At 36.6% G+C, this 23,015-nt stretch overlaps 1 protein-coding gene across 5 annotated transcripts in view; it reads left to right on the top strand.

Annotated features, from left to right (window-relative positions):
• WDPCP (WD repeat containing planar cell polarity effector) overlaps positions 1 to 23,015 on the top strand; it is a 160,223-nt gene that overhangs the window by 1,660 nt on the left and 135,548 nt on the right. For 4 of the 5 annotated variants that reach the window (XM_075496813.1, XM_075496811.1, XM_075496812.1 and 1 more), the window contains exon 2: positions 1,440 to 1,521. The exons of the other annotated variant lie outside the window; for it this stretch is intronic. The gene's annotated coding sequence lies outside the window, so the exon portion shown is untranslated. The remainder of the gene's footprint in view (positions 1 to 1,439; positions 1,522 to 23,015) is intronic. 5 annotated transcript variants of the gene reach the window in all.

The raw sequence follows: 23,015 nt of genomic DNA, 5'->3' as shown, positions 1-23,015 counted from the left end.
AATGTACACAAAACCTGATGTGGACCTGCATAAGGTAATTTCCACTCAGCATAATTGGTTCAGTTTAAATTGATTCCTTATCAATTTTCAGCTAAAGCAATGTTAGCATGCTGTAAACTGATTTGTGTGTGTCAGCATAGCAGATTGTATTGGTTTAGTGGATTTCAGTTAAGCTAATCAAACTTTCTTCTGTAGGTAAGCATCCGTTTTCATTCTCACTCATTTTTTGCCCAGGCTTGTGCTCCTTGTATTATTTGTGGTTGAAGATAACAGCATGTCTTGTGTTGAAAGTGACTTGGAGTGAATATGGTGCAAAGCCATGTGTAAATGCTTTTGTTTGTCAGATATGTATATCAGTTTATATTAAATCTGTTCCCAGTATAATTGGTCTGAGATAGAGTTAAATTGGTTTAAGACTGTCTACACTGTCTTTTGTGCTGATTTAACTAAAGATACCTTAAAGCTTCACCTTTTATGATTGTGGTGTAATTTTTAACGTTAGCGAAACTTAACAGTTCTACTATTTTCTTCTTACTGAACTTAAATTTTGTTTCTACTTGTTAAGCTTTAGTACCTTCCAAGCAAACTGTAAATGTATGAAAATACGAGAGATGTTTTTGTCTCCCCATCTGGTTTTTACAACTCCTTTTCCTGGTGTTTATTAGTTTTTAAAATATATCCTTTGCTTCTGGATAGAAACCTTTCTGGTGTTGTAGAAAGTGTTGGTTCTTGGTAGTTTTTCTCGTGCTGTTAAATCATGCCGCTTGTTGTTGCTGTAGGAATCTATAAACATATACTGTTTGACTTTCTGCAAACCAGTCTTCCACATCTGTGCTCTTTATCTTCAAGAAGTGTGGTGTATTTGACTTATTTTTGCTGATTTATTAGTCTTACCACCTTTCCAAAGTTTTGGATATTTTCATTCTAAATTTAATGCTGTTTCTCCTGTTAGCTTTGTCACAGCCTTCGGATTTCCTCCAGTTTGTTATTGTCTCATAATTTTCTTGCCAATTTTGCGTCTTCTGTTGACAATATTTTTTTGAGATCATAAGGTGTCGGTGTAATTTTTTAATATTCTTTAATGCTTCCCCCATGTTTTATTAGTATGTGTCTTTTGTGTAGCGCTTTAAGCCAAAGAGCTGCATAAATGGAAACCTATTACGTGCAAAAGAAGTAATGGAAATTTAGTGTGCATGTGGATTGGGCTCTCAGCTAATTCTTGAAATACATTTTACAGTTTTTGCACTCAAAAGATATTGAATTACTTGGAAATTGGTGTAATTAAACAACACACAATACTCAAGATGTTTTAATCTCCATTTTGCGGGGATTAAGTATTATTTTTCAAGACAACTAGTAATTTTGAAGGGTAGTCTGCCAGAAGTATCTCTTAATTTTTTTTTTTTTATATTTTAAAATGAATTATTCTCTGTTAACAGCTGGCTGTGTTCTTTAACTGTATTTTGGATGGGATTTTCTTTTTCTTCATTGCCACCTATAGAAATTGATGAATTTTTTTAGGTAAGTTTTTACGCTTAATTTTAAATAATTTGTGAAGTTATCTTTTTATTGTCTCCATGTATAATACAGTTTTTCTTTTATCTCATGCATTTACTTACAATTTTTAATACAAAAAGATGTCTCTTGTAGCTAAGTCAGTGTGATATAATTAACGTTTAAAATGTTTAAGACTATGTAAAAAAATTAAGTATATAGTGGCCGGTTTCAATCCTAGAAATAATAGTACAATTGGAACAGTTTTGGAAGCCTCTTCTGGGTTATGATCGAAGGGAATAATAATAAGGGATTTTTCAGAAATAAAGTGAAGCATTAAAAAAAATACTGAAATGGGATTAAGAGGATCAAAAGCTATTTTTAAAAGTATGTGAGAAATCTGTAATAGAGTTTAAAAATGATAAAGACGTAGATATAAGCAAGAACAATTACAATCTTAGTTTAGAAAATGAAAATAGATGCATTTTTGTTAAGAATTTATATTTTTATACACGATTTTTTTTTTTTATTCCTAGTGTTAATGTCCAAAACTAATTTTTCACTGTTCTTTTCTAAACTTCAGTTATGTGATACTGCATAGGCACTAAATGGTATGAAGAAACTTGTGTGTCTAGAAATTCTGTTTATAACTGATTTTTTTTTGCTGTGGTTCAGAAAACTTTCTTTCTTAAAGAGAAATTTTACCTTCTGTGAAACTGGTTTCATTTTATCCTATGGCTTCATTTTCACTTCTTATTAGTTTACTTGGGTTTTTACGTAATTAGCAGTAATTAATGATTCATTAATTGCTTATACAGCCTTTAGTATGTTTTTTAATAGGTAGATAGGATGCCATAAAACATTCTGTACTCATGTGCCTACTGACTATGAAGAGACACAAATGATGTATAGCATGCTTGTAATATGTGTTAGCAATCTCTATGAACTATTCATGAGTCAAATCTTAATAAAAATTGTGACCAGAATGGGGTTTTTTGTTTCTTATTTCTAAGTAGGTTAATAGTACAAACACCTATTGTACTTTTGCCAGAGGACACTGTAACAGCTAAGGCCTCCTTTGCTGTCTGTGCATTCTCAGGTGCTTGGTCTGATGCTTGTAGGCCTCCGGTACCTGGAGTGCAGTTCAGGTATTGCAGGGCTCCATCACTGACTAGGCGTTGTGGTAGCACGGCGGCTTGATAATAGCAACCCCACTGTAGACAAAGCTGAGAGATTCTGGAAGGTCTATTATCATCTACCATCTGTGAACCATTTTTGGAGGATTTTCTTACGGTTCTTAGAAGTACAGGGTATAGAGAATGCTGTTAAAAAAAACCCAAACAAACCAAAACAACCAAAAAGCACACACACACATGCACAAAGACTTTGGTGTATTGGCTGTAAATTCAGCAAAGTTGATCTCCGATATTACAAAGAGCACAGAAGAATTGTGTTCCTGGTGTATGAGAAATAGCCTTACTGGATTTTTACCTTAACACAAATCTGTCTTTTTCATGGTTGAACAGGCACTTTGTGACAACAATGTGTGGATTTTCTACTCACTAATGCCAATGTGTGGAGGAGGTTGATTGTGACTTGTAACTTGTGAGTGAATTAGGTACTTCTTCCCATGGTAGGTGAACTGAGGTGGTAGAGGTTTTTGCAAACCCTCGGGAGATGGGAATTGGAAAGAGGGGAGCAGTAAAAGCATCCTTTGCAAATAGGAGAATGGCATGAGTATGACAGAATGTATTTCTATATTTGCTGTCTGGCTGTTCCGCTAAGCAGGTTTCCAGAACCTAGAACCTAAATGTACATTTGTGAAAAAAACTGCCAGTCTGTAATCTGGACATCATGGATTCAATTAGTTAATTATTTGAAACACTTGCATTAAAGTGCATCTAAAGATACCTTTTTCCATGCAGACTGTATAAAAGAAATGAAGCGATTTCCTTGGGAAATGTGACTTCCCAATTAAAATGCAACAAGAATGTTAGATTAGCAATTCATGTAAAAAGAATGTCACCTATGCATTGATCACAAGAAATTATACGTTTCCTCGGTTCATTTGATTTTTGGAGTGTGGCATATGCATTGCATGCTTCTTTTTGAGAAATTTGAATGAAGATTGTACCAGCCTGTTTTAATATGTTCCTGTTCAGTAAAACTAGCAGGTTAATGCATTAGCTGTAAGCATATGAGTAATTGAAAATCTGCTTTTTTATAAACATCTAAATATCTTGGTATTGTGCTATAGCTTCTTCATTCCATTTCCTCTGGTTTTATAAAACCTAGTAAAAGTGTTGATGTGTTTTAAGCCCAATCAGAAGAGGCAGGTTGGTATTCTAAGGAAGAAATGACCTGTGTAACAATTCAAGTTCTATAAAATCAAACCTTGTAATCTTAAGCTAATTCATTACAACAATTAAAAAAAAATTAGAAGCAAAAACTAGACTTAAACGTTAAGCTGATGTCCTTGTAAGTTTTTTAAAATTAAGTAAGAATTTAGTCAAGTGGCAAAACAGCTTCTACTGAAAATAAATATTTGCTTTTTCTCTTAAATGACTTTCTTTTGCACTTGTTCATAACCTGATAATCAAGGAATAACTTTTTATATGAGAAGTTACAAGCCATAATGATTACCTTCCATTTTTTTAGACTCAGTGCAGGCGGGTGAATCCATCTGCTTCCTTTATCCATCCTTTCCATGTCAGAATGACTAATGGATGCTCTTCCGTGCCAAACCTGTCGCATAATTACCAGTGCTGTTCTCATTAAGTTTATTTCTATGAATTATGATCACACAGTTTGCTTAAAATATTTCAGCTTGTTTTACAATATCCATTTGTATTTGTTTCTGTATTTTCACAGAACTAAGTTGTTAATAGCTGCCATTATACAGAATGAATTTTTCTCCCTTTTTTATTCGCAAGTATTGTATGATATTTTAAAGAAGATGTCAATAGAAGTATCTGGGGAGGGAGAATGATGTCTTATGCTGTTGACTTTTGGAAGTTAATTGTTTAAAAAATAACTCTTTACAGAAGGAAAATACTAATAAATTTATCCTAATGACATTATTCATATGTGAAACATAATTTTTAAAACATGAATTTATCAGTAATAAGCTTAAGAGCAAACTAAACACTTTGTTTCCTGTATGGAGGTTTTCCTGCTGCTTCACAGATTCATTTTGGTATCTGGCTGGCTTTTGGAAACCTTATCGAAATTTATTTTTAACCAGCAGCAGAGTCTATGGATGGCTTTAGTGTTGCCTATAGTACTGTCCATATGCAGTGTTTTTACTGATCCTTGAGGAAAGAAAGAAGAAATTGTATTTATTCATTCTGCTCAGGTAAACACAAGTACTCAATTTCTTCACATGCTTATATTCAATCAGTTGCACACTGTAAGGCTAAACTATCCCCGTCTCTTAATAAAAGTGTAGGCCCATGAATCCAGCTGTGTGGAGTCTATTGGCCATACCCATGCTACATAACTTTTGAGTTTCCTGCAGCTCCAAAACATGCATACGTATTTTTTTGTTGGTTTTTCAATTCAGAGTGTCAACAAGGGTTGTGTTGGGACCCATGAGAATGGTTTTCTTACAGCATGAGACTGAGGATCAATGTTTAAAACTTTTGGGTGTGTCATGAAGGCATTTAGAGTTGCCTTATCTGGCCGGGATGGTGTTGAGGAATTACTTCATTTGAACTCATGGTAGTCACACTGTCTGAAGGAATGTTCCAAGACATTTTGAGGGGAATTGGCAGGCTTCCTGTAGGAGAGAGCCAAGGAGTGAGTCTGCATGTGCCCCGTATGAATGATAAGGGAACTATGGCCATGGAACAAAATCAGGAGCATGACCACTTATATTGTGGACGCAAATGATGGAAAAGAAAGTAGCTGCACCTTTGGTGAAGGAGGCTTCTCCATGAAGTAATCAAGCAAAGCGAATCATGATTATAGTTAGTCTTTTTCTGGTTTGTCTCTAGAATGATACAACTATGCCTTTTTGTTAGGTTTAATTTGCAGTCTACCCTTACCTGTATTGAGTAACCATGGTAATGCACTAACACATGTATGGTGAAAAGGTTGGATCTTAATTGGATAAAAGCCTTTTGAATATTTTGAGTCCTATTGGAAAGATGTTATTCTTGGCTATATAGTAGAATATATACTTTTAGTATAGGCAAAACCAAGTACATTTATTTCATGACAGGTAATCCCATTTATTTACAATAATGGGCCGGATACTGTTTTTCAAGTTGCCTGCTGTCTGACTTAGGAGAATATAAAGTATTGCTATGAAATGGCTTTTTCCTTTTATAGCTGTCTGACATCCAGGGTCTAGCCTCAGTATATTAGTCAAGGGAGCTAGAAATACACCACAGTTAAATTATGGGTTTGTATCTCCAGGTGGTGCTTGAATTCATGGTTGAAGACTGTAGAAATTAATTTTGCTAAAGCAAGAAACAACAGGACATTAAGCTACTATGCCAGCTTTAGATGTATGCTTCAAAAATTTTTTGCTGCTCAGCATTATTCAGTAATCTTTAACTCAAATTGCAGGAAATATTTGAAATTCCATTCTAACAATATCCAACAGAGAATATTAAAGAAGCATTAAATTTCAAATGCCTGAGGGAAAATGTTCTTTGCAACACCATGGGCATTTGGATCTCACTAGTATATGCAGTATTATAGTCTAATATTATGCTTTACTTGGTCTAAAATGAAAGCCCAATTTTAATTCTATCTCCAAAAACTTGGCATACTGCAGTGAAAAATAATTTATTTGAATGTTGTTTTTTAATACATTGCAACTAAGTTTAAAGCTTCCTCATATAAGACTCCCACTATGGCTTTTTGTAATCTGACTCTTTCATTAAAACTTCGAATATACTCCCAAAGACTTATCTCAGTTCTTTCATTACTAATTTACAAGTTATAAGATCCCAAAGTTACCACAGAAGTTTTTCTCATTCTATGCAATTTTTCTCTTAAGACAAAACTTTAGAATATCTTTGTAAATATATAAAACACCAAAACGGAGGATGATTACACTCTTAAGAGACAGGTAATATGCAAATACAAAATGGGGTTTAATGATATATTTACACAATTCTGGTCTGGTTAATTTGGCAAACCCATTAATGAACTTAACTCAAAAAAGTGCTGATTAACCTTTATGGTTTTATAACCTATATATGCCATACTTGATAGCAAAGCTATTTCAGAAGTGAGTCCCCAGCTTACCAGATTCTGGGGAAAGAGCAGAAGAGTATTTCTAAAAGGTTTAGAAAATCTCTAGCATGAATATATTTCTTACCAGGTGATTAAGTATCTCAGTATTTGGCAGAGCAATGGCAAGTGGTGTGTTTCTGTTGGAAAATTAAGATCTTTAGAGAAATTTACAGTCTTTAGAGAAATAGTAGGGTTTTTTTCACCTGTAGCTGACTTTTTTCCTGTTTGCATTTTAGCTGATGTAGACAGAATAGCGTCCAGGAAAATGTCGATATTGTGATATTTCATACCTGCTTAGAGTTTCACAAGAAACAGGTTTTTAACAATAAGTGGGCCAGTTGCCTGTGAAATTGGGCCATTGTGACAAATCAGACTGGGGGGGAACGTGATTTAAAGACTTAAAAACTGCAGAGAGAATTCGAAAGAACAGCATACTCCAGATGGTTTAAGATGCATAATAAATGCAATTTATTAAATGGTTTTGTCTTTCATCATGTGGCTATCAGGACTATGAGTATTGGTATACACGTATATCATGCATACATTAACCGATTTGTACAACGTAGCCATGTGGGACATAAATTAGTGGAATTTCATTAACAGTATCATTAGTATAACTGCAATGCTAGACTCAGTTCTTGCCAAATTAATGTCACTGATTTCTGTAATGAAAGCTAGTGGAATATCACAGCCCTACTGCTGTCACTGCTGGGAACTCCATTGTAGTACTGGTGGACACCAGCTTGTCTGCTGAGGGCCACTCATAGGCTCTGAATTACCACATACCTTTTAATGGGAGCTGAGGCCTACTGAAGGTTGATAGGCTGACTGTTTTTCCATTGTAGTTGGTCTCAGGCAGTTGTACCCAAACTTCTGAGCAAGTAGAGTGAGACACGATCTTGGAGATGCGGTTGTCGTAGAAAGTCTGAGAGAGAATTATCTATTTGAATGCACCTCTTAGAAGGGAAGAATATCCACCTTGGGGCAGTAACATCGTCTTGCTGTGTAATTTCTGGACAGAAATGACCAAACTCTTAAGAAATGCGCTTTTAAAGAATATTTGGCATTTTTGGAGGACAATTAGGTGATTTTGTAAATGTTGAGCCTGTCTTCCTTGAGAAATGGAAGGCTTGTAAAATGCGTTAGAAATAGATGTTGAAAGAATAAGTCTATATGGAGTTCAAAATCAGTCTTATTACATGGCTTTATTTCCAATTTTATTGTCATAAAAATTTTGTGTAATTATATTTTTTATAATGGTTATATTAAGTGACTGTTCTTTAAATAATAGTATAAAGAAAAACAGAAGCAAGTGTAAAGCTTAATGTGCTATTGTACAAAGCTGTTTCCACTCTTTCTTACCTGAGCTGTGTATTTAGGTAGATGCTTCCCAATCCATTGTTTTGCCAGTTTTTGTTCTGATAACTTGACCAGATGCAGTGAATGTAATGCAGTGAGTTGTAATGAGTTGCCTACTGCTTTTGTCATAGAATCACAGAATGGTTTGGGTTGGAAGGGACCTTTAAAGATTATCTAGTCCAACCCCCTGCTGTGGGGGGGCACATCTTCCTTTAGATCAGGTTGCTCAAAGCCCCATCCAGCCTGACCTTGAGTGCTTCCAGGGATGGGGCATCCACAACTTCTCCAGGCAACCTGTTCCACTGTCTTACCCACCTCCTGGTAAAGAGTTTCTTCCTTATATCTAATCTAAGTCTACGCTCTTTCAGGTTAAAACTACTGTCCTTTGTCCTGTCGCTACAGGCCCTCGTGTAAAAAGTCAGTCCCCATCTTTCTTATAAACCCTCTTTAAGTATTAAAAACCTGCAGTAAGGTCTCCCTGGAGCCTTCTGTTCTGCAGGGTAAACAACCCCAACTCTCAGTCTTTCTTGATAGGAGAGGTGTTCCAGCCCTCCGATCTTTTTTGTGGCCCTCCTCTGGACCCACTCTAACAGGTCCATGTCTTTCCTGTACGGGGGACCCCAGAACTGAATGCAGTACTTCAGGTGGGGTCTCACCAGAGCGGAGTAGAGGAGGAGGAGGATCACCTCCCTCAACCTGCTGGCCACGCTTCTTTTTATGCAGCCCAGGATACAATTGGCTTTTTGGGCTGTGAGTGCACATTGCTGACTCATACCAGATTTTTCATCTACCAGTATCCCCAAGTCCTTCTCTGCAGGTCTGCTCTCAATACATTCATCCCCCAGTCTGTACTGGTACTGGTGATTGCCCCGACCCAGGTGCAGGATCTTCCACTTGGCCTTGTTGAACTTCATGAGGTTGACATTGGCCTGCTTCTCAAGCCTGTCAAGGTCCCTCTGGATGGCATCCCATCCCTCAGGCATATCAACTGCACCACTCAGCTTGGTGAAATCCACAGACATGCTGAGGGTGCACTCAATCCCACTATGTCATCAATAAAGATATTGAGCAGTACCAGTCCTGAAACGGACACCTGAGGGATACCACTTGTTACTGATCTCCATTTGGACACTGAGCTGTTGACTGCAACTTTTTGGATGTGGCCATCCAGCCAATTCCTTATCCATGGAATGGTCCATCCATCAAATCCATACCTCTCCAATTTAGAGGCAAAGAAGTTGTGTGGCACCATATCAAAGGCCTTAGAGAAGTCAAGGTAGATGACATCAGTTGCTCTTCCGTTGTCCACCAATGCAGTCACTCTATCGTAGAAGGCCACCAGATTTGCCAGGCATAATTTGCCCTTTGTGAAGCCATGTTGGCTGTCTCTAATCACCTCCCTGTCATCCATATGCCTTGACATAGCTTCCAGGAGGATCTTTTCCATGATCTTACGGGGCACAAGGTGAGGCTGTCACACAAAGCAGAATGGTGAATAGGCACCTCCTGTGACAGTCTATATACATCATAACATGTGAGGAAGCAGACATGTTTTTTAAGTGTCAATAATTTTTAGATATTGAAAGAGTTCCTTGGTAAATGTAATTAATACATTCAAATTGAAACAAAATTCTTAATGATGTAATGTCAGTGAATGAGGTGCAGCTTGTGACAATTTATGTGAAAGCTCAGAATGTTCATTAAACACTCTGCTGGCAAAGTCCCATATCTGTTAGGAGTGCTGTTAACTTCATTACTGTTTCAGCTGGCTGCAAAGGTCTCTTCCTGTGGAATTCAGTGTAAGATTGGTACTGGAAAACTTGTAACACAGTGCCATTCTTGTGTTAAAATACAAAATTCAGACAGATAATGAAACAGTGGCATTGGTGGCAGTTTCATTTGAGTAAATACTTAGGTAGTAAGCAGACCTTACTCCTCAGGGGACTACTTGATTTCAGAATAACTTGATTACTTGACATTTCATCAAAGGGCAAATTAAATATTTAGATTCCATAAAGATCTAGCTGGACTAGCTTCTTTGGCATCTGTCAGTAATGATGTTTAACTTTATCACCTTTCTTCTTTTGCTAAGAGGTTTTTTGTTTTGTTTTCTGGGTAGAATTTTTTATATATGATATTAGGAAACCCCCAAGGGGCTTTTTCTGTCTCTCTGCTTTGCAATATATGAAGTTGTATCCCTATTCAGTACGTGACTTAAGAAATTAACTGCACAGCATAACTGTCATGCTTGTTTTCTGAATCTGATTGGCAAAACTGTGCAACACATTAAGTTCTAGCACATAGCTGAACTTCACTGCGGTGATAGTGAAATTATGCACAATGTGCAAGTGGTTGAACATTCCTTAAAAAGCAGCATATAAAATATGCCACCTATAATGTCAATGAATAAACACGAACTTCAGCATCAGTGTTCTTTTAAAATATGTGCTGTGCTGAGGTTATTAGTCACTCTTAGTTCAAGGACATGAGAGTGCAGATATTGCATAAAGCTGCAGGATTGGCATACCTGTGAAGATGCTGCTGTGTGACTTTCAGAAGATGGCATGCTGTGCATTTTAAAACTCCCTAGTCATGGATGAACTGCAGTAAATGTCATTTTGTAATTGAGGCCACGTAAGTTAGTTATTCTACATTTATTTCTAACTTAATTTTTCAAAAATCTCTTTGCTGGGATCAAAGAAAAGTTATTATCATGAAAGGAAATAATGCACTATTTGCTGAATGGGGCAAGTAAGCAGAAGAATGAAAATTCTGCATCTTTTTCTCACGTATGTATTAATTGTCATTATTTCATGGATTAGTGTGAAGATTACGCTGTTGGCCTTCTGCTTAAAAGTAAAGGAATAATGATAATGGTGAAAATATTGCTGCTTCCCTTAACATATAAAGGTGGGTGAAAAGGAGGCATCACACAGCAATGTAACAGCAGCCATGACTTTAATTTGAGCAAGCCCAACTCAGACAAAGATTTTGGGAAAAGAAATCCACAGATGAAAGTGAGAAGACCCCTAATACTGTATCAGCCATAAAAAAAGACTTTTGTCAAATAAAGGCTTGTGTAAAATACAGAAATTACTTAACTCTGCTTCTGCCAGCTGAAGCTATTTACTGGTTTTGTTTTGCACTGCCAATGTGGAAGATTAAACTTGTGTGGATGAGTTAATTTAATCGTATCTTTTACAGCTGTGGAAATGGAAAGAGCCAAATGTTGCAACTAACTAGAATGGTCAGTCACAGCTCTCATTTGAGAGAAGACCTTTCCAAATTGCTCAGAATTAATGCGTTTTTAAACAGTGTCCTTAAGTGATAAATCCTGGATGAACTGTTGAAAAAAAAAGGGAAATATGATCTTTGTGGTTGAAATCATACTCCAAAATTTGTAAATTATAAAAATTTCTTGGAATACGTGGAATTACAGAATTACAAACACAAGGTCAAAGAGTTCAACCAGTTATTGATGCCAAGTTTACATAAAGGAGTCAAAATGTATAATTTAAGTGTTATAGTCTTACTATCACAAAAGGTCATTAGTTTGATTTTCATGGCAAGAGCTGACCTATAATATACTCACAGTAATAATGGTAGTGCGTCATCGCTATATTTGATTTTTAAAATTTTTTTAATAATTTTTGTAGATTTTTTTTCTTTTCATTTTTTTGAAACCCTGCAAAAGCAAGAAATTTGCCAGTGATTGGCTGATGCTGTAAAGGCATCCTTGCATGGCCATATGCAGAATTATTGTCAAGTAATAGGTTGTTTGCGCAGTACCATTGTTTCCATTATATTGCCATTTACCTTTGGTGTAAATTGGAGTCACATGAGAAATGAGTTGCTAGAAAGAGTGGGTCAAAATGTGAAATGATAGATAATTAAAAGATATGCACGGTGCAAAGAACAAACTTAAAAGGCGTGATCACACCACTTGGGATTTTGGAAATTGTCTGTCTGATTCCTTTAATTTAAATTTTTTTATTTTTGTGTAATACTGAGGTAAAAGTCAAGCTTCTATGAAAGCTCAGATCCTCTCTTTGGGGAAGGGAAGAGAGCGAGCATGCACCATTTTGATGGTTGTTGGTAATTTGGGGCTGCCAAACCAATGCTATTCACACTGACATCCTGTCTTTTTCAGACAATGAAGTAATTTATTGACGTAATTAAAGACAATTGCTTGTAATAGCAGAAAATGATTATAATTGTTTTGTTTTCCAGATAAGAAATGCAGATTTATTATTTCGGTGACCACACCCAGAATTCACAGAGAAACCATAAATAGTTATTGTTCCATTATACTTAATGTCAGTGGTATGAATTTAACTCTGTTTCATTTAAAAATCAGTCAGGACAGGTTTCATCCTTATGTTAAACAGTTTAACATAAGCCCATTCTTGGTTTTCAAAAGCTTGTTCATGTTTTGTCACACCTGTTGATCGCAAATCGTATACACAACTCGAATGGTAATGAACCATTACCATTACCATACTTCAAAACCTTTTTGAAGTTTTTAAAAAGAGAGCTTAAATTAATCTTGCAGTGAAAGAAAAGCAAGCTTCAAAATGCTTCCGCCTTGTAGTGATTTCATTGGGTAACTCCAAGTCTATTAGAAAACTTGGTCATTTGTATGCTCTTTCTTCATGTTCTATGACATTTACAGGGTGCCTATAATGACATTTTTCCTTCCAAAACTGGGAAGGCCTTTGCTGGCAGAAGCTGTTTTAAAATCCATTAAAAAAAAAAAAAAGAAGAAATCTTTCTTTCAACAATTTCTTTTGAAACAGACTGGGTGTGATGCAGCCAAGAGGTGCATTGAATTTTCAGTAACCTGGGAAGTTGTAACAAAGTGTGCAACTTTGCCTGTACCATAGGGTTGCTATTCAATTAGACTTCCTTTTTCTTTGTTAATTATTGTGGCTGAAAAGATTCATCAGAGTGTAAAGAGCAGTCATTCATATAGAGGACATTCATATCGATGTTTGTTGATCTTTGATGATTTTATCAGTTTAGAGGTCATACATAGTGAAGCTATATATATGCTGTGTTGAGAATTAATACAGATAATTCTGTTATTGTTCATACTAATTGTACCATGGCCAGTTTCTTTGTTACGTTACTGATTTGTTTTTTCCCCTGGACTATTGTGAGCTTTGTCAGTGTGAATTTTGGTTATGTACATAATATTGCCTATTTTAAAAACATTTCACTCATTACTTTAAAAACCTAAATCTTTTAAGTGACATAAAAATATCTGTTTAGATATAATTGCAGCTTTTTTTTAAAAGCATTTTAACCATCTCCAGTTTTGCCTGTTAGCGAGGTTTTTTTTATCTTAAGAAACTAAAAGTGAAAGACAAGCAAATGGTTTGAGATTAGATGAATAATTATGTTAATGATCATGAAACAGAACCTGAGGAATCAAAAAAAATCGTTATACAGTAGTATCAAGATGGTTTTCTAAATGCCGAAGTTTTAGATTGGCTTGGATAGGACACGCAGCATAGCAACAGAGAATTACACCCTCAGGGTTTTGTTCTCTGGCTTAAGCAGAAGCTGGACATATTTTGAGGATCTGAAGTTGTTTACAGTTTCCCACCTAGGCCTTGGGTGTGTGTATGCGCCTCATTGTAGTCTTTTGATCTCAAGGGATAGTGCAGATCATTGTCCTCATAAAGGACCTGTATTTGAAGTATTAAGCAGGTTTCATTCTTGAACTTCTGCCCCTGGTGAGGAAGCTGTTTCTCTGTCCTCATCTCTTGAGTTTCCTGCTGGGCTTTTGATGCTGATTTTGCAGCGGGTTAGCAAGAGGTGCCATTTATGGGGCTGAGTGCTTGAGTTTGAGTCTTGACAATAAGTGACCATACAACTAGAGTGGATATCACTCAGTCAACTCCTGCTTCTTTTGAGGTTCTGAAAGCACAAATAGGGTCTGCTTGCAAAAGGCACATGCACAAAGTAAATGCTCTTTCAGAAGTTTCTCGGTAGAGGGAAACAACGCAAAAAGGACTTGTAATGTAGTGCATTAACACCAAGATGCACTAGAGGGCCCAGCCTGCCTATAACCATTTTCCAAGAAGAAAAATGGGTAGTAAGCTGAAGGAACTTCTGAGAAATTACAGGAAAATTAGGAGGAGAAAGAACTGTCTGAAGCCGACAGGGCTCAAAACAGGACTGAATGTGGAGAAAGGTGATAGTGACAAATGCATTCAACCTGAAAATGTAATCAGACAAGCATGTTTCCCTGCTGGAGAAGGGATTTAGCAACTTTGAACTCAAAATCATGTGATTTCCTCCTCTTCCTGGCTAGATTAAAAAGGGGAATGATGTTTTTAATATTATATCATGCTTAACAAACCATTGCGTGCTGTGTCAAGTTCATTTTCACTATCGGCTCTGGCTAAAAAACATTGCTATCTGTAGTCTAGCCTGAAGGTGACAAGAGATTTGAATCATTGTAATTAGGCACTCATCATACTGCAAAAAGATACAACTATCTTGATGAATTGGTATATTAAAAAAAGAGTTGTGGGGTTATTTCTTGTTTAACTGCAGTTGGTGTCTTGGAATGTGAGAGCAGAAATGAGCTCGGCAAGAACTGAGGCGGTTTCCTCAGCATGACAACTATTGTCCTGTTCTCTATGCAGAAAAAGTTAAGAGGTTTTTTCCCTTCCAAGTCCTGTTGACACCTTCAAGTGTTCTTGGCCCTCTCCCAGGTTTTACTTGACAAACATATTCATATGTCCTACTTCTTTCTGATTTTGAGAAATATCTAAGAATTCACTTTCCACACTTAAGCAAGAGCTATGAAATGAATTATTGTTTGCCTTTTAGAATTGTAGCTCCAGGGCACACTTTTACTATGAAGTATAAGTGATGAAAAAGTGGATTTGCCCAGCAAAGTCAGGATTGTGGTTGGATATGGCAGAAATGGGGTATAATGAACTTTATCCCTCTGGAGAAAGGCATTTCCATAGACACCAAAATGTATTTTTTCACGACCTTTATTACAGCTGCCTTGTATTAATAATTAGGTTTTGTTCTCATTTTCTCCTACACTTTAGAAAAAGTGCAGAAAGCATTCCTGAAATACGTATGGCTTTCACCAGGTAGAGGTGCATTGCAATTTTTACCTTTTCTTTCTGGGAACAATGAGTTACCCTTCATGCTTTTTCTCTGAAGATAGATTACTTTATCTTATCACTCATCCATGCATCTTTCCTCAGAGTTTGGATAACATTCCTTTTGATTATTAAGATGTTAAATTGTTCGAAAATGAATCAGGGAATGACATTTATTGCCCAGTAGCATGCTTACTGTGCAGTGGAGTCTTGTCATAACCACAAAGTGTTTGAATTCAGGGTCCTAATGCCAATTTTTGAGTGCTCTAGTTTTCAAAAGTGAAATGTGAATACAGATTTACATACTTATTTGAGACAGTGGCAGTTGCAATGGGATAATGTACTTTAGGAGGGGAACAGTGAGTGACTTACCCTACGTGACTACCCTATGAACTATGGATCTTTCAGAGTTTTGAAGGATGGGTGTTTTTAATGATTATGCTATACAGTTTTATGGAAAATAAAATTAAAAAAAAAAAAACCACCACGCCACAGTTTTGCTAGTTAATGTTAAAGCTAAACAGATTTGGAATGTACTGAAAATAGATTTCAAGCTGTTTTCTGTAAAAATTTACTTTTCTGGAGTGAGCAAATACTAGTTCTGTTGGCCATGGAAACTTTCTCCTTGTCTCTATTGAATTAGAGTCCAAATTAGTTAATCTGCAGTGCTAAAATATTAGAATGAACTTGGGTTTGCAATCTTAGTTATTTAACAAGAAATGTAGCTGACAGTTTTCCTATCTTCAAATCATGAACTGGAGGCAGAGTTAACACTTAGCTTATAGCAGCAGCCGTAATTTCTAGACAGACAACAGATGCATTTATATTCAGAACACTGTTATTTCCCCTTTTTTAATCACCTGACTCCTGCAAGCAAAATCTGCTGAGTAAGGGAACAGCATTTTTCTTTGATTAACTGAAGAGACAGTCTGCCTTTCAGTTCCCGCATTCATTTTTAGAGCTTGTTGGCTGATTTGATGGATAAGGTAGAGGTCTTAAAAGTTCCAAATGTGTATGTGTTTTGTGGAAATCTAAGGACATCCAAATTGGTGTTCCCTCTGGCAGACTCCTCAAGAAAAGGCTGTGACCTGAGCTTAAGGATTTTTTTTCGATTTGGCCTTCGATATCAATCATTAAATATGTCCTTAGTGATTGCTGAGAAAGCTTGTTGCTCCAGACCAGCCATAGTGTCCTGCTTTGTGCTTGGCTGGCATGAGGGTTGCATGTAGTGGCAGAGGAGAGGAAGGAAAAGGGAATTAAAGGGCATGGCTACAAAGAAGTGAATGAGGTAACTGTAGTGTAGAAGGTATTTGGGAAACTTGAGGGAAAAGCAGGGAACCTAATGTGGAGGTTTGGGGATATGAGGATGATGTAGTACTGTTGGGCTTGTAGGTCACCAATCCATAGAAAATCAGACAAGTTACAGTGCCATTCACTGTTTGTATGTCCTTTGGATTACAGTCTGTATATGTTGTGGCATACAAGCACATTGAAAATAAAATTTTAAGTACTGTGTAATTCTTGTTGCCATTTTGTTTTTTGTTTGATTGCTTACTCATCACGGGCAATGTTTTCTGTGTTTTCTGCTGACAGAAAAATGCTTCCTTGTTCTTACATGTTGATATATTGCTTCGTCTAAGTGAGAATATTGGTGTTGCCTTTAGCACAAACGATGTATGCATCTGCATTTCTGGAACAGTTTCAGAGTTTCCCATTTGCTTTTATCTCCTCCACAGAACAAGCATCTGTTTTCTAGTTTATCCTTACTGAAGATCAGCATAGATTGTTGATTACAGACTGCAATAAATTAACTTGTCGACTTTTGCCACATTTCATGTTTATGTTATATATCTGAACAATGTTGAAGATTTATAGAAGGCTTTACAAATTAATCTGAGATGTAAATGTTTGAGAACAAAAGCTTTTTTTAAACTGGCTTTTATTTCTAAAAGCCTGCTACATAAAATTGCATGTCTGTTTCTAAAACAAGATTTTTAATTTTAATTGTTGAAGGGTTTTTCTAGTGATTTATTAGACACCTGACTTTGTGCAAAACTGAAAGTATGTCATCATAAAACTAAAAACTATTGTCATCTTTACTTGCCTAAACCAGAAAAACAGAGAATTTCAAAATACAGAGTTTATTAACGTAAAAAATACAGGTTTTGTCATGTTGTATTCTTTAGTTTGCTTTTAAAGGAATGTACTTTCTAATTACTGTCTTGCAAAATAGACTCAAAAAACTTCTCTGTAGCCACAATCTAATTCTTTACTAATTTATTATCTGAAATTACTGAATAGGTGGGAGAAATTTTTAAATTTTACTTTTTCAGTAGAATCAGCTGAATGACTCTCTCTTCTACTTGTGGGCAGCATGCTGTTTTGTTTTTCAGTTGCAATATATGGAAACAGTTTAGTTTTTACCTCACTATTCTATTTTGGTATTCTAACCAGAACTAACACTTTGAACGTGTCAGTGTTTTGAGCTGGAAATATTACCGAAACTAAACTTTTTACATAAGCATAGTAAAGTTTATGTAAGTTTTCCTCTCAACATAGTACTTGTTGTGTTCTTGTGAGCTTAAAGTGTGGGAGCCAGAAAGCGATGGCAGTATGCCAAGTGTTTGCACAAGAAGAAAATAGCCATTTTCCATTCTCTGTGAAATTTCTCCTTCAGTGTTATCCAGACAGCGTTGGCCTACTCAGAAGATATCTACTGTTTCTCTCTGTTCTGGACCGCCAGGAAATATATGACAAATACAGGAAACTTCTTTGTTTCTTTGGGCTTGCTAGAAAATTTCGACCATAGCATGTATGTGTTTCTTGTGGCTATTGCAGTAGTTCAGGATATACTTAGGATCACAGAGTGTCATATCTCCAAGCAACAAATCTGTCATCACATTTACATTTGTGTTGGGATGTGTGTGATGGTAATATGCAAAACAGTTGCTCAGGTGTCTGAGCAATCAAGAACAGATCATTCCTCTATAAAAACATGTAAGCATCATATTTGTTTTTTGCCAATGTGATGGTTACATTATTCACACATCAAATCTCTTGTCACTTTTGTAGACCGTTGGATGATGCAACATGCTGTGCCACTCAGTCTGCAGTGGAGCACTGTCTTTGGGCTTATCCAAACTGTTTTAGGCTTTGTGTGAAAGGAAATCAGTCCAACCACTACCTTGAAATTTCTGCAGAGCAGTCTGTTCCAGTAGTTGACTTGGTATTTTGTGGTATGGAATAGTGGAAAAAAACCTGAATTGTTCTTTAAATGTTGATAAAAGCAGATGCATTAAATAGCATACAAGCAAATGTTTGTCTTAAACAAAAGACCAAATTCTCAGAAAAAAATACTTAGTGGCATCCTCTGAGAGAGTGGTTTGGGGAGGTACCTTAGGATAAATGCATTTATTTTTGTCTGCAGTTTTTCTATAAATTATGTAAGTGAAAGTTAAGTACCATACAAAGAATGAGGAATGAGAATGTCTGAAAACACAGCCATGCAGCCGAGTGTTGCGTACGTTGTTGTATTGACTTCATCATTTTAGAACAACAGAGTCTAGGGAGGGATATTTCTGTCCTAATGACTCTGACCCCTTGTCAAAACCAGCAGGGCAGAGAGATCGACTGACCTCATATCCGTGAATTTGTGTCTGTTGTTTCAGAGGGGCCATTGTGACATTTTTTAATGTGGCTGTTTTTCTGATGTCCAGGATCACGACGTTTCTGTGAGCATGCAGCAGTTTGTAGTTAGCTTCTGAACTGTCTTCCTTGCAGAGCCTTCTCTGAATTCAGATACATTGACTGAGGTTCAAAGCCACAGGAGGTGATTTTCTGCCCTCCTGTGGAAGGTGGAGCTGGGCAGCGTTCGCGTGGTTTTAATCCTGCTGCGGGCTGCGGTGGCATTTGGGGCTGAAGGGCTGGATGGAGGAGTTACTGAGCTGGGCTTGGTCTGGCAAACCAGGGTGCCTTGCGTTGCCTGTGCTGATGCACTGATCGTGTCATCAGCGCTTGATGTAGTTGGAGCCAGGTGCCCAGTGTGCTTTCATGGGTACGCTGTTATGTATTAAGTTGACAGTGCTAGAGGCACTCCATATTTAGGAAGACTATTTTAGAGGTATTCATATTTAGCACAATAAGGCTTTGTCTAAAATTAATCAGACTGTATGTTACAAGGTGTTCATCAGTGTCATACATCATGACAACAATGGAGCAAACAGATTCTGTTTATTTTTGAAACAGACCTTTAGATTTAAAATAAACAGAAGCATTAGATAATACCTCATGGCAGTGTGGAAACAACTGCATAAGTCTTTCTCTAAGACTAGCTAGGTAATTTATCTTCTACTTAATTATAAGATATGAATGCCAACTGTTTCCACAAGTTTTTTGGAGTGAACTCTTGGATTCCACAAGAAGAGAACTAGGCCAAGTACGTTCAGCAGACAAATTTTGTTTCTCATAGAGAATACACCATTTCCAGTCAAGCCACCTGTTTCCCCTTTTGTCAAATGTCTGAGGGCTCTGAGAAAATTACAAGGAAATTTTTTCAGCGGTTCAAAGGACCATAAAGTAATTAAAAAAAAAAAACAAAAAACACAACTAAAACAAAACAAACAACAGGCATTTAATTCCTATTTCCTTTTTTTTTTCCTGTCAGTTTGTTACATGTACAATTTCATTTATGTCCTTTCAGAGTTTACTAGATTCCAAGATAATTTTTCTGCTTGATCTCTGTTAAGTGGAAAAAGACCCTGAAATTCTACCAAGAATCAGACAAGGCCTTTCTATGTGTGACTTTGTAACAATTTTCTGAGAGGAAAGGTAGGGTCCCTTCTCCTGTTCTCCCCCTGCCCACCGTCTTCCCCTCCCCTCAAACAGGACCTTCCTTTTGGCCTTGGGCAGTTTTTTTCCCATTCCTTTACCATATAAACTCGATTACATGTCTCTGCAGTTTAAGGGATCCCTAGGCAAGGGGTAGGTCAGACCTGAAAAAGGAAGAGGGCGGTTGGTCCCTAGGAATTAATTTGGAAGTTTGCCTATTTTCTCAAGGTAATTTTTGTCTTTAAAAAGCAGCATGTAATTTTTTCTTTGTGCATTTTTTCCATTTCTCCTGGAATGTTCACCCCTAAGTATCTCATAAGTTTCCTTGCCTGATGAAATTTAAAGAGCTCTTCTAATTGTGTTTTCTTTGGTGGTGGTGTTTCTTTCCCTATGGCTGCTTTTGTCTTAGAATTTGTCTTGAATTCAGACACTTTTTTGGAGAACTCGATTATTTTTTTTTTCTATGGGTAGGATTGACAGCCTGCGGTTCTCTACTGTAATTATTTCTTAAATTGTCCTGTAAGCTGGAGTTGTTTTGTGTGTTTTGGCAGGGCGGGGGAGGGAGGTGGGTGGGTGGGTGTTAGTATCTCTTCTGCATGTTCTTTGGGTTTGATATATTATAAACTAGCAAAGACCTGAGTTTAGTACGGTAGTGTTGATGATGCAAGCTGAGAATTCAGCCTGCCTGGTTTTGGAACTGTGGCTTTCAAGATTTTTTTTAAGTGTTGGAAAGTAGAAAAAATGGCCATTACCTTGTAATGTGATGTGAACTTCTCCTCCGGGTCCCTGTTTGCACTCAACCCGAGTTACCACATGCCTGGCTCTGGGAGACTGGGAATAACCAGCAAAATTCCAACGACGGCTGCTATGGAAGCACAGAAATGCATAAGAACATTGTAATGCGTTTAAGAATTATTTTTTTAAAATCCATAGAAAGTGTCACAAGTTTCATAACTAGAATGGTAAGAAGTTCCCTGAAGTGTTTTTTTTTTGGTTTGGGTTTTTTTTTTTTTTAAATGGCATGTGGTAACTCAGGTTGAGCAAAAACAGGGGCCTGGAGGAGAAAATTACAAAATCCTTTGCATTGTAATAGGTATTTTTTCTATTTTCCAACATATAAATTCTAAATATTCTTGTCTTGTTAGGATTATCTTGATAACAAATAAGCTGTACTGTTCCTGGTTGGTTTTTTTCAATGCTGCTCTCTTGCACCTCTATTGCTTCATGCAGCCCCTCTGTCACTCTTGTGAAAGAATGACCACGACAGGTTTTAGCAAAGTTTATAAAGTTGGTAGGGGTAGATTCCACTGTTCTCAAGGTAAGAGCCACCATTTATTGCGAGTCCATCATTTGGAACATCTTCTTCAGGACATTGCTTACTAAGTACAATCTTTAAATGTCTTTAAAATGACAAACCATCCATGGTAGTCTTCGTTCTCCTAATGTTGAGAAGCCTTCCCAAACATAGTGCTACACCTTTTCCACCAAAGTGGATTTTTGATGGGCTTTTCCCCCTTCTATCTGCTGGTCTTCACAATATTTTCTCCCTGTTCTACACATGATTAGTAAGAAAAAGGAGGAGTTGAACCTTATGGAGAGGGAGTCAGGCTGAACTGACTGGAAGTAAGAAGAGGCATTTGCATTTACAGTGTGTTTTTACTGGCTTGGGGCAACATCCTGGAAGTTTCCCGTATCTGCATGTTTGCTGGCATATGTACGAATTTGCTTAAAACAATAGTAGTAAAATAAAACTTCCTTATGCAGTTCCTTTCACTTAAGGTAAGTTTCAATGATATATGTATTCTTACTCTTGTGTTGATGGTAAAAATGTTAATATCAATGTCATTAATATCAATGGCTACTGAATATTGATTGTATTGGAGTAAATTTTAAAGTTGTCTTGGTGTTGTGAAAAATATCAATTTAAATTATGTAAAAGTCAGTCTTTCTCTTTATTGTAACTTGAAGACAGAAAAAAAAAAGAGAAAGCTTTGAAATAACTTTCTGATGCAGGGCCAGCTAAATCAGTTTGTGATTAGATGAAGTGTCACAAATTTATTAATGGGACGATTAAGAAGAGTATTGTTATAGCAATATTGAATTTAATCTTTTATCTCTCTGTTCTTGTTGGCAAATAATTATCTTAGCAGATTTGAAAATGGGAATTTCACCTCACAACTTTGTTTTATATAAATATAAAAGCATGCATGTATTTACAGGCAAGAGAATAGGTACTACTTGGTCTCCATATAAAATGCTGGTTTATGAGAGCTATATCAAGACCTAAGTAGTATGAACGGGTGCTTTGAGGCTTAAACTGAAACCAAGCAAAAATGTGCAGCCTGCCTCTTCTGCCTATAATAGGGTCAACATTGGGATTCATGATCCCTTTGATCTTTACATAAAACAGATGAAAATGCATAAATTGCTTCTAATCAGAGATGAATTAAAGGAAAATAGCCTCCCAGAGGACAAAGCACCCCAGGCACCCATCAACAGCCTTACCAAATGACAGACCTGGAGGAGACTTCAAAGCTGCAAACACAACTGCCAGTGAAATCCACCAAGAATCTAGATGCCATTTAAAAAAAATAATAATTTTCACAGTTTACAAGTGCCCAGAACTCTCTCTTTAAGAAAAAGTGACAGAAACACACTACATGGACTTGCTTTTTAAGCCGCTAAATATTCTTTTTCTTTTAGAAGAGTTGATAAAGGCAAGACTTGCTTGTTTAATTTAGTCCAAAAATGTGTTCAGACATGACAAGCATTGGTAAATTTTGCGTCAGATAGGGTTTACTCAATTTGAGTGGCATATTGTTTTGAAGCTGAAGTATATGTTTTTAGTGGAGGCAGATCAGACCTTTATTGTAATTGCTTCCTTGGTTGTCATCCCTATTTGTCACTGTGAACACAAGCACAGTTAACATTCCTCAAACTGCAGAAGAAAGAGGAAAT

Source organism: Mycteria americana, chromosome 3 (genome assembly GCF_035582795.1).
Source record: "Mycteria americana isolate JAX WOST 10 ecotype Jacksonville Zoo and Gardens chromosome 3, USCA_MyAme_1.0, whole genome shotgun sequence".
NCBI lineage: Eukaryota > Metazoa > Chordata > Aves > Ciconiiformes > Ciconiidae > Mycteria > Mycteria americana.
The sequence above is the reverse complement of the archived record's forward strand: the minus strand, read 5'-3'. Positions and strand labels throughout refer to the sequence as shown.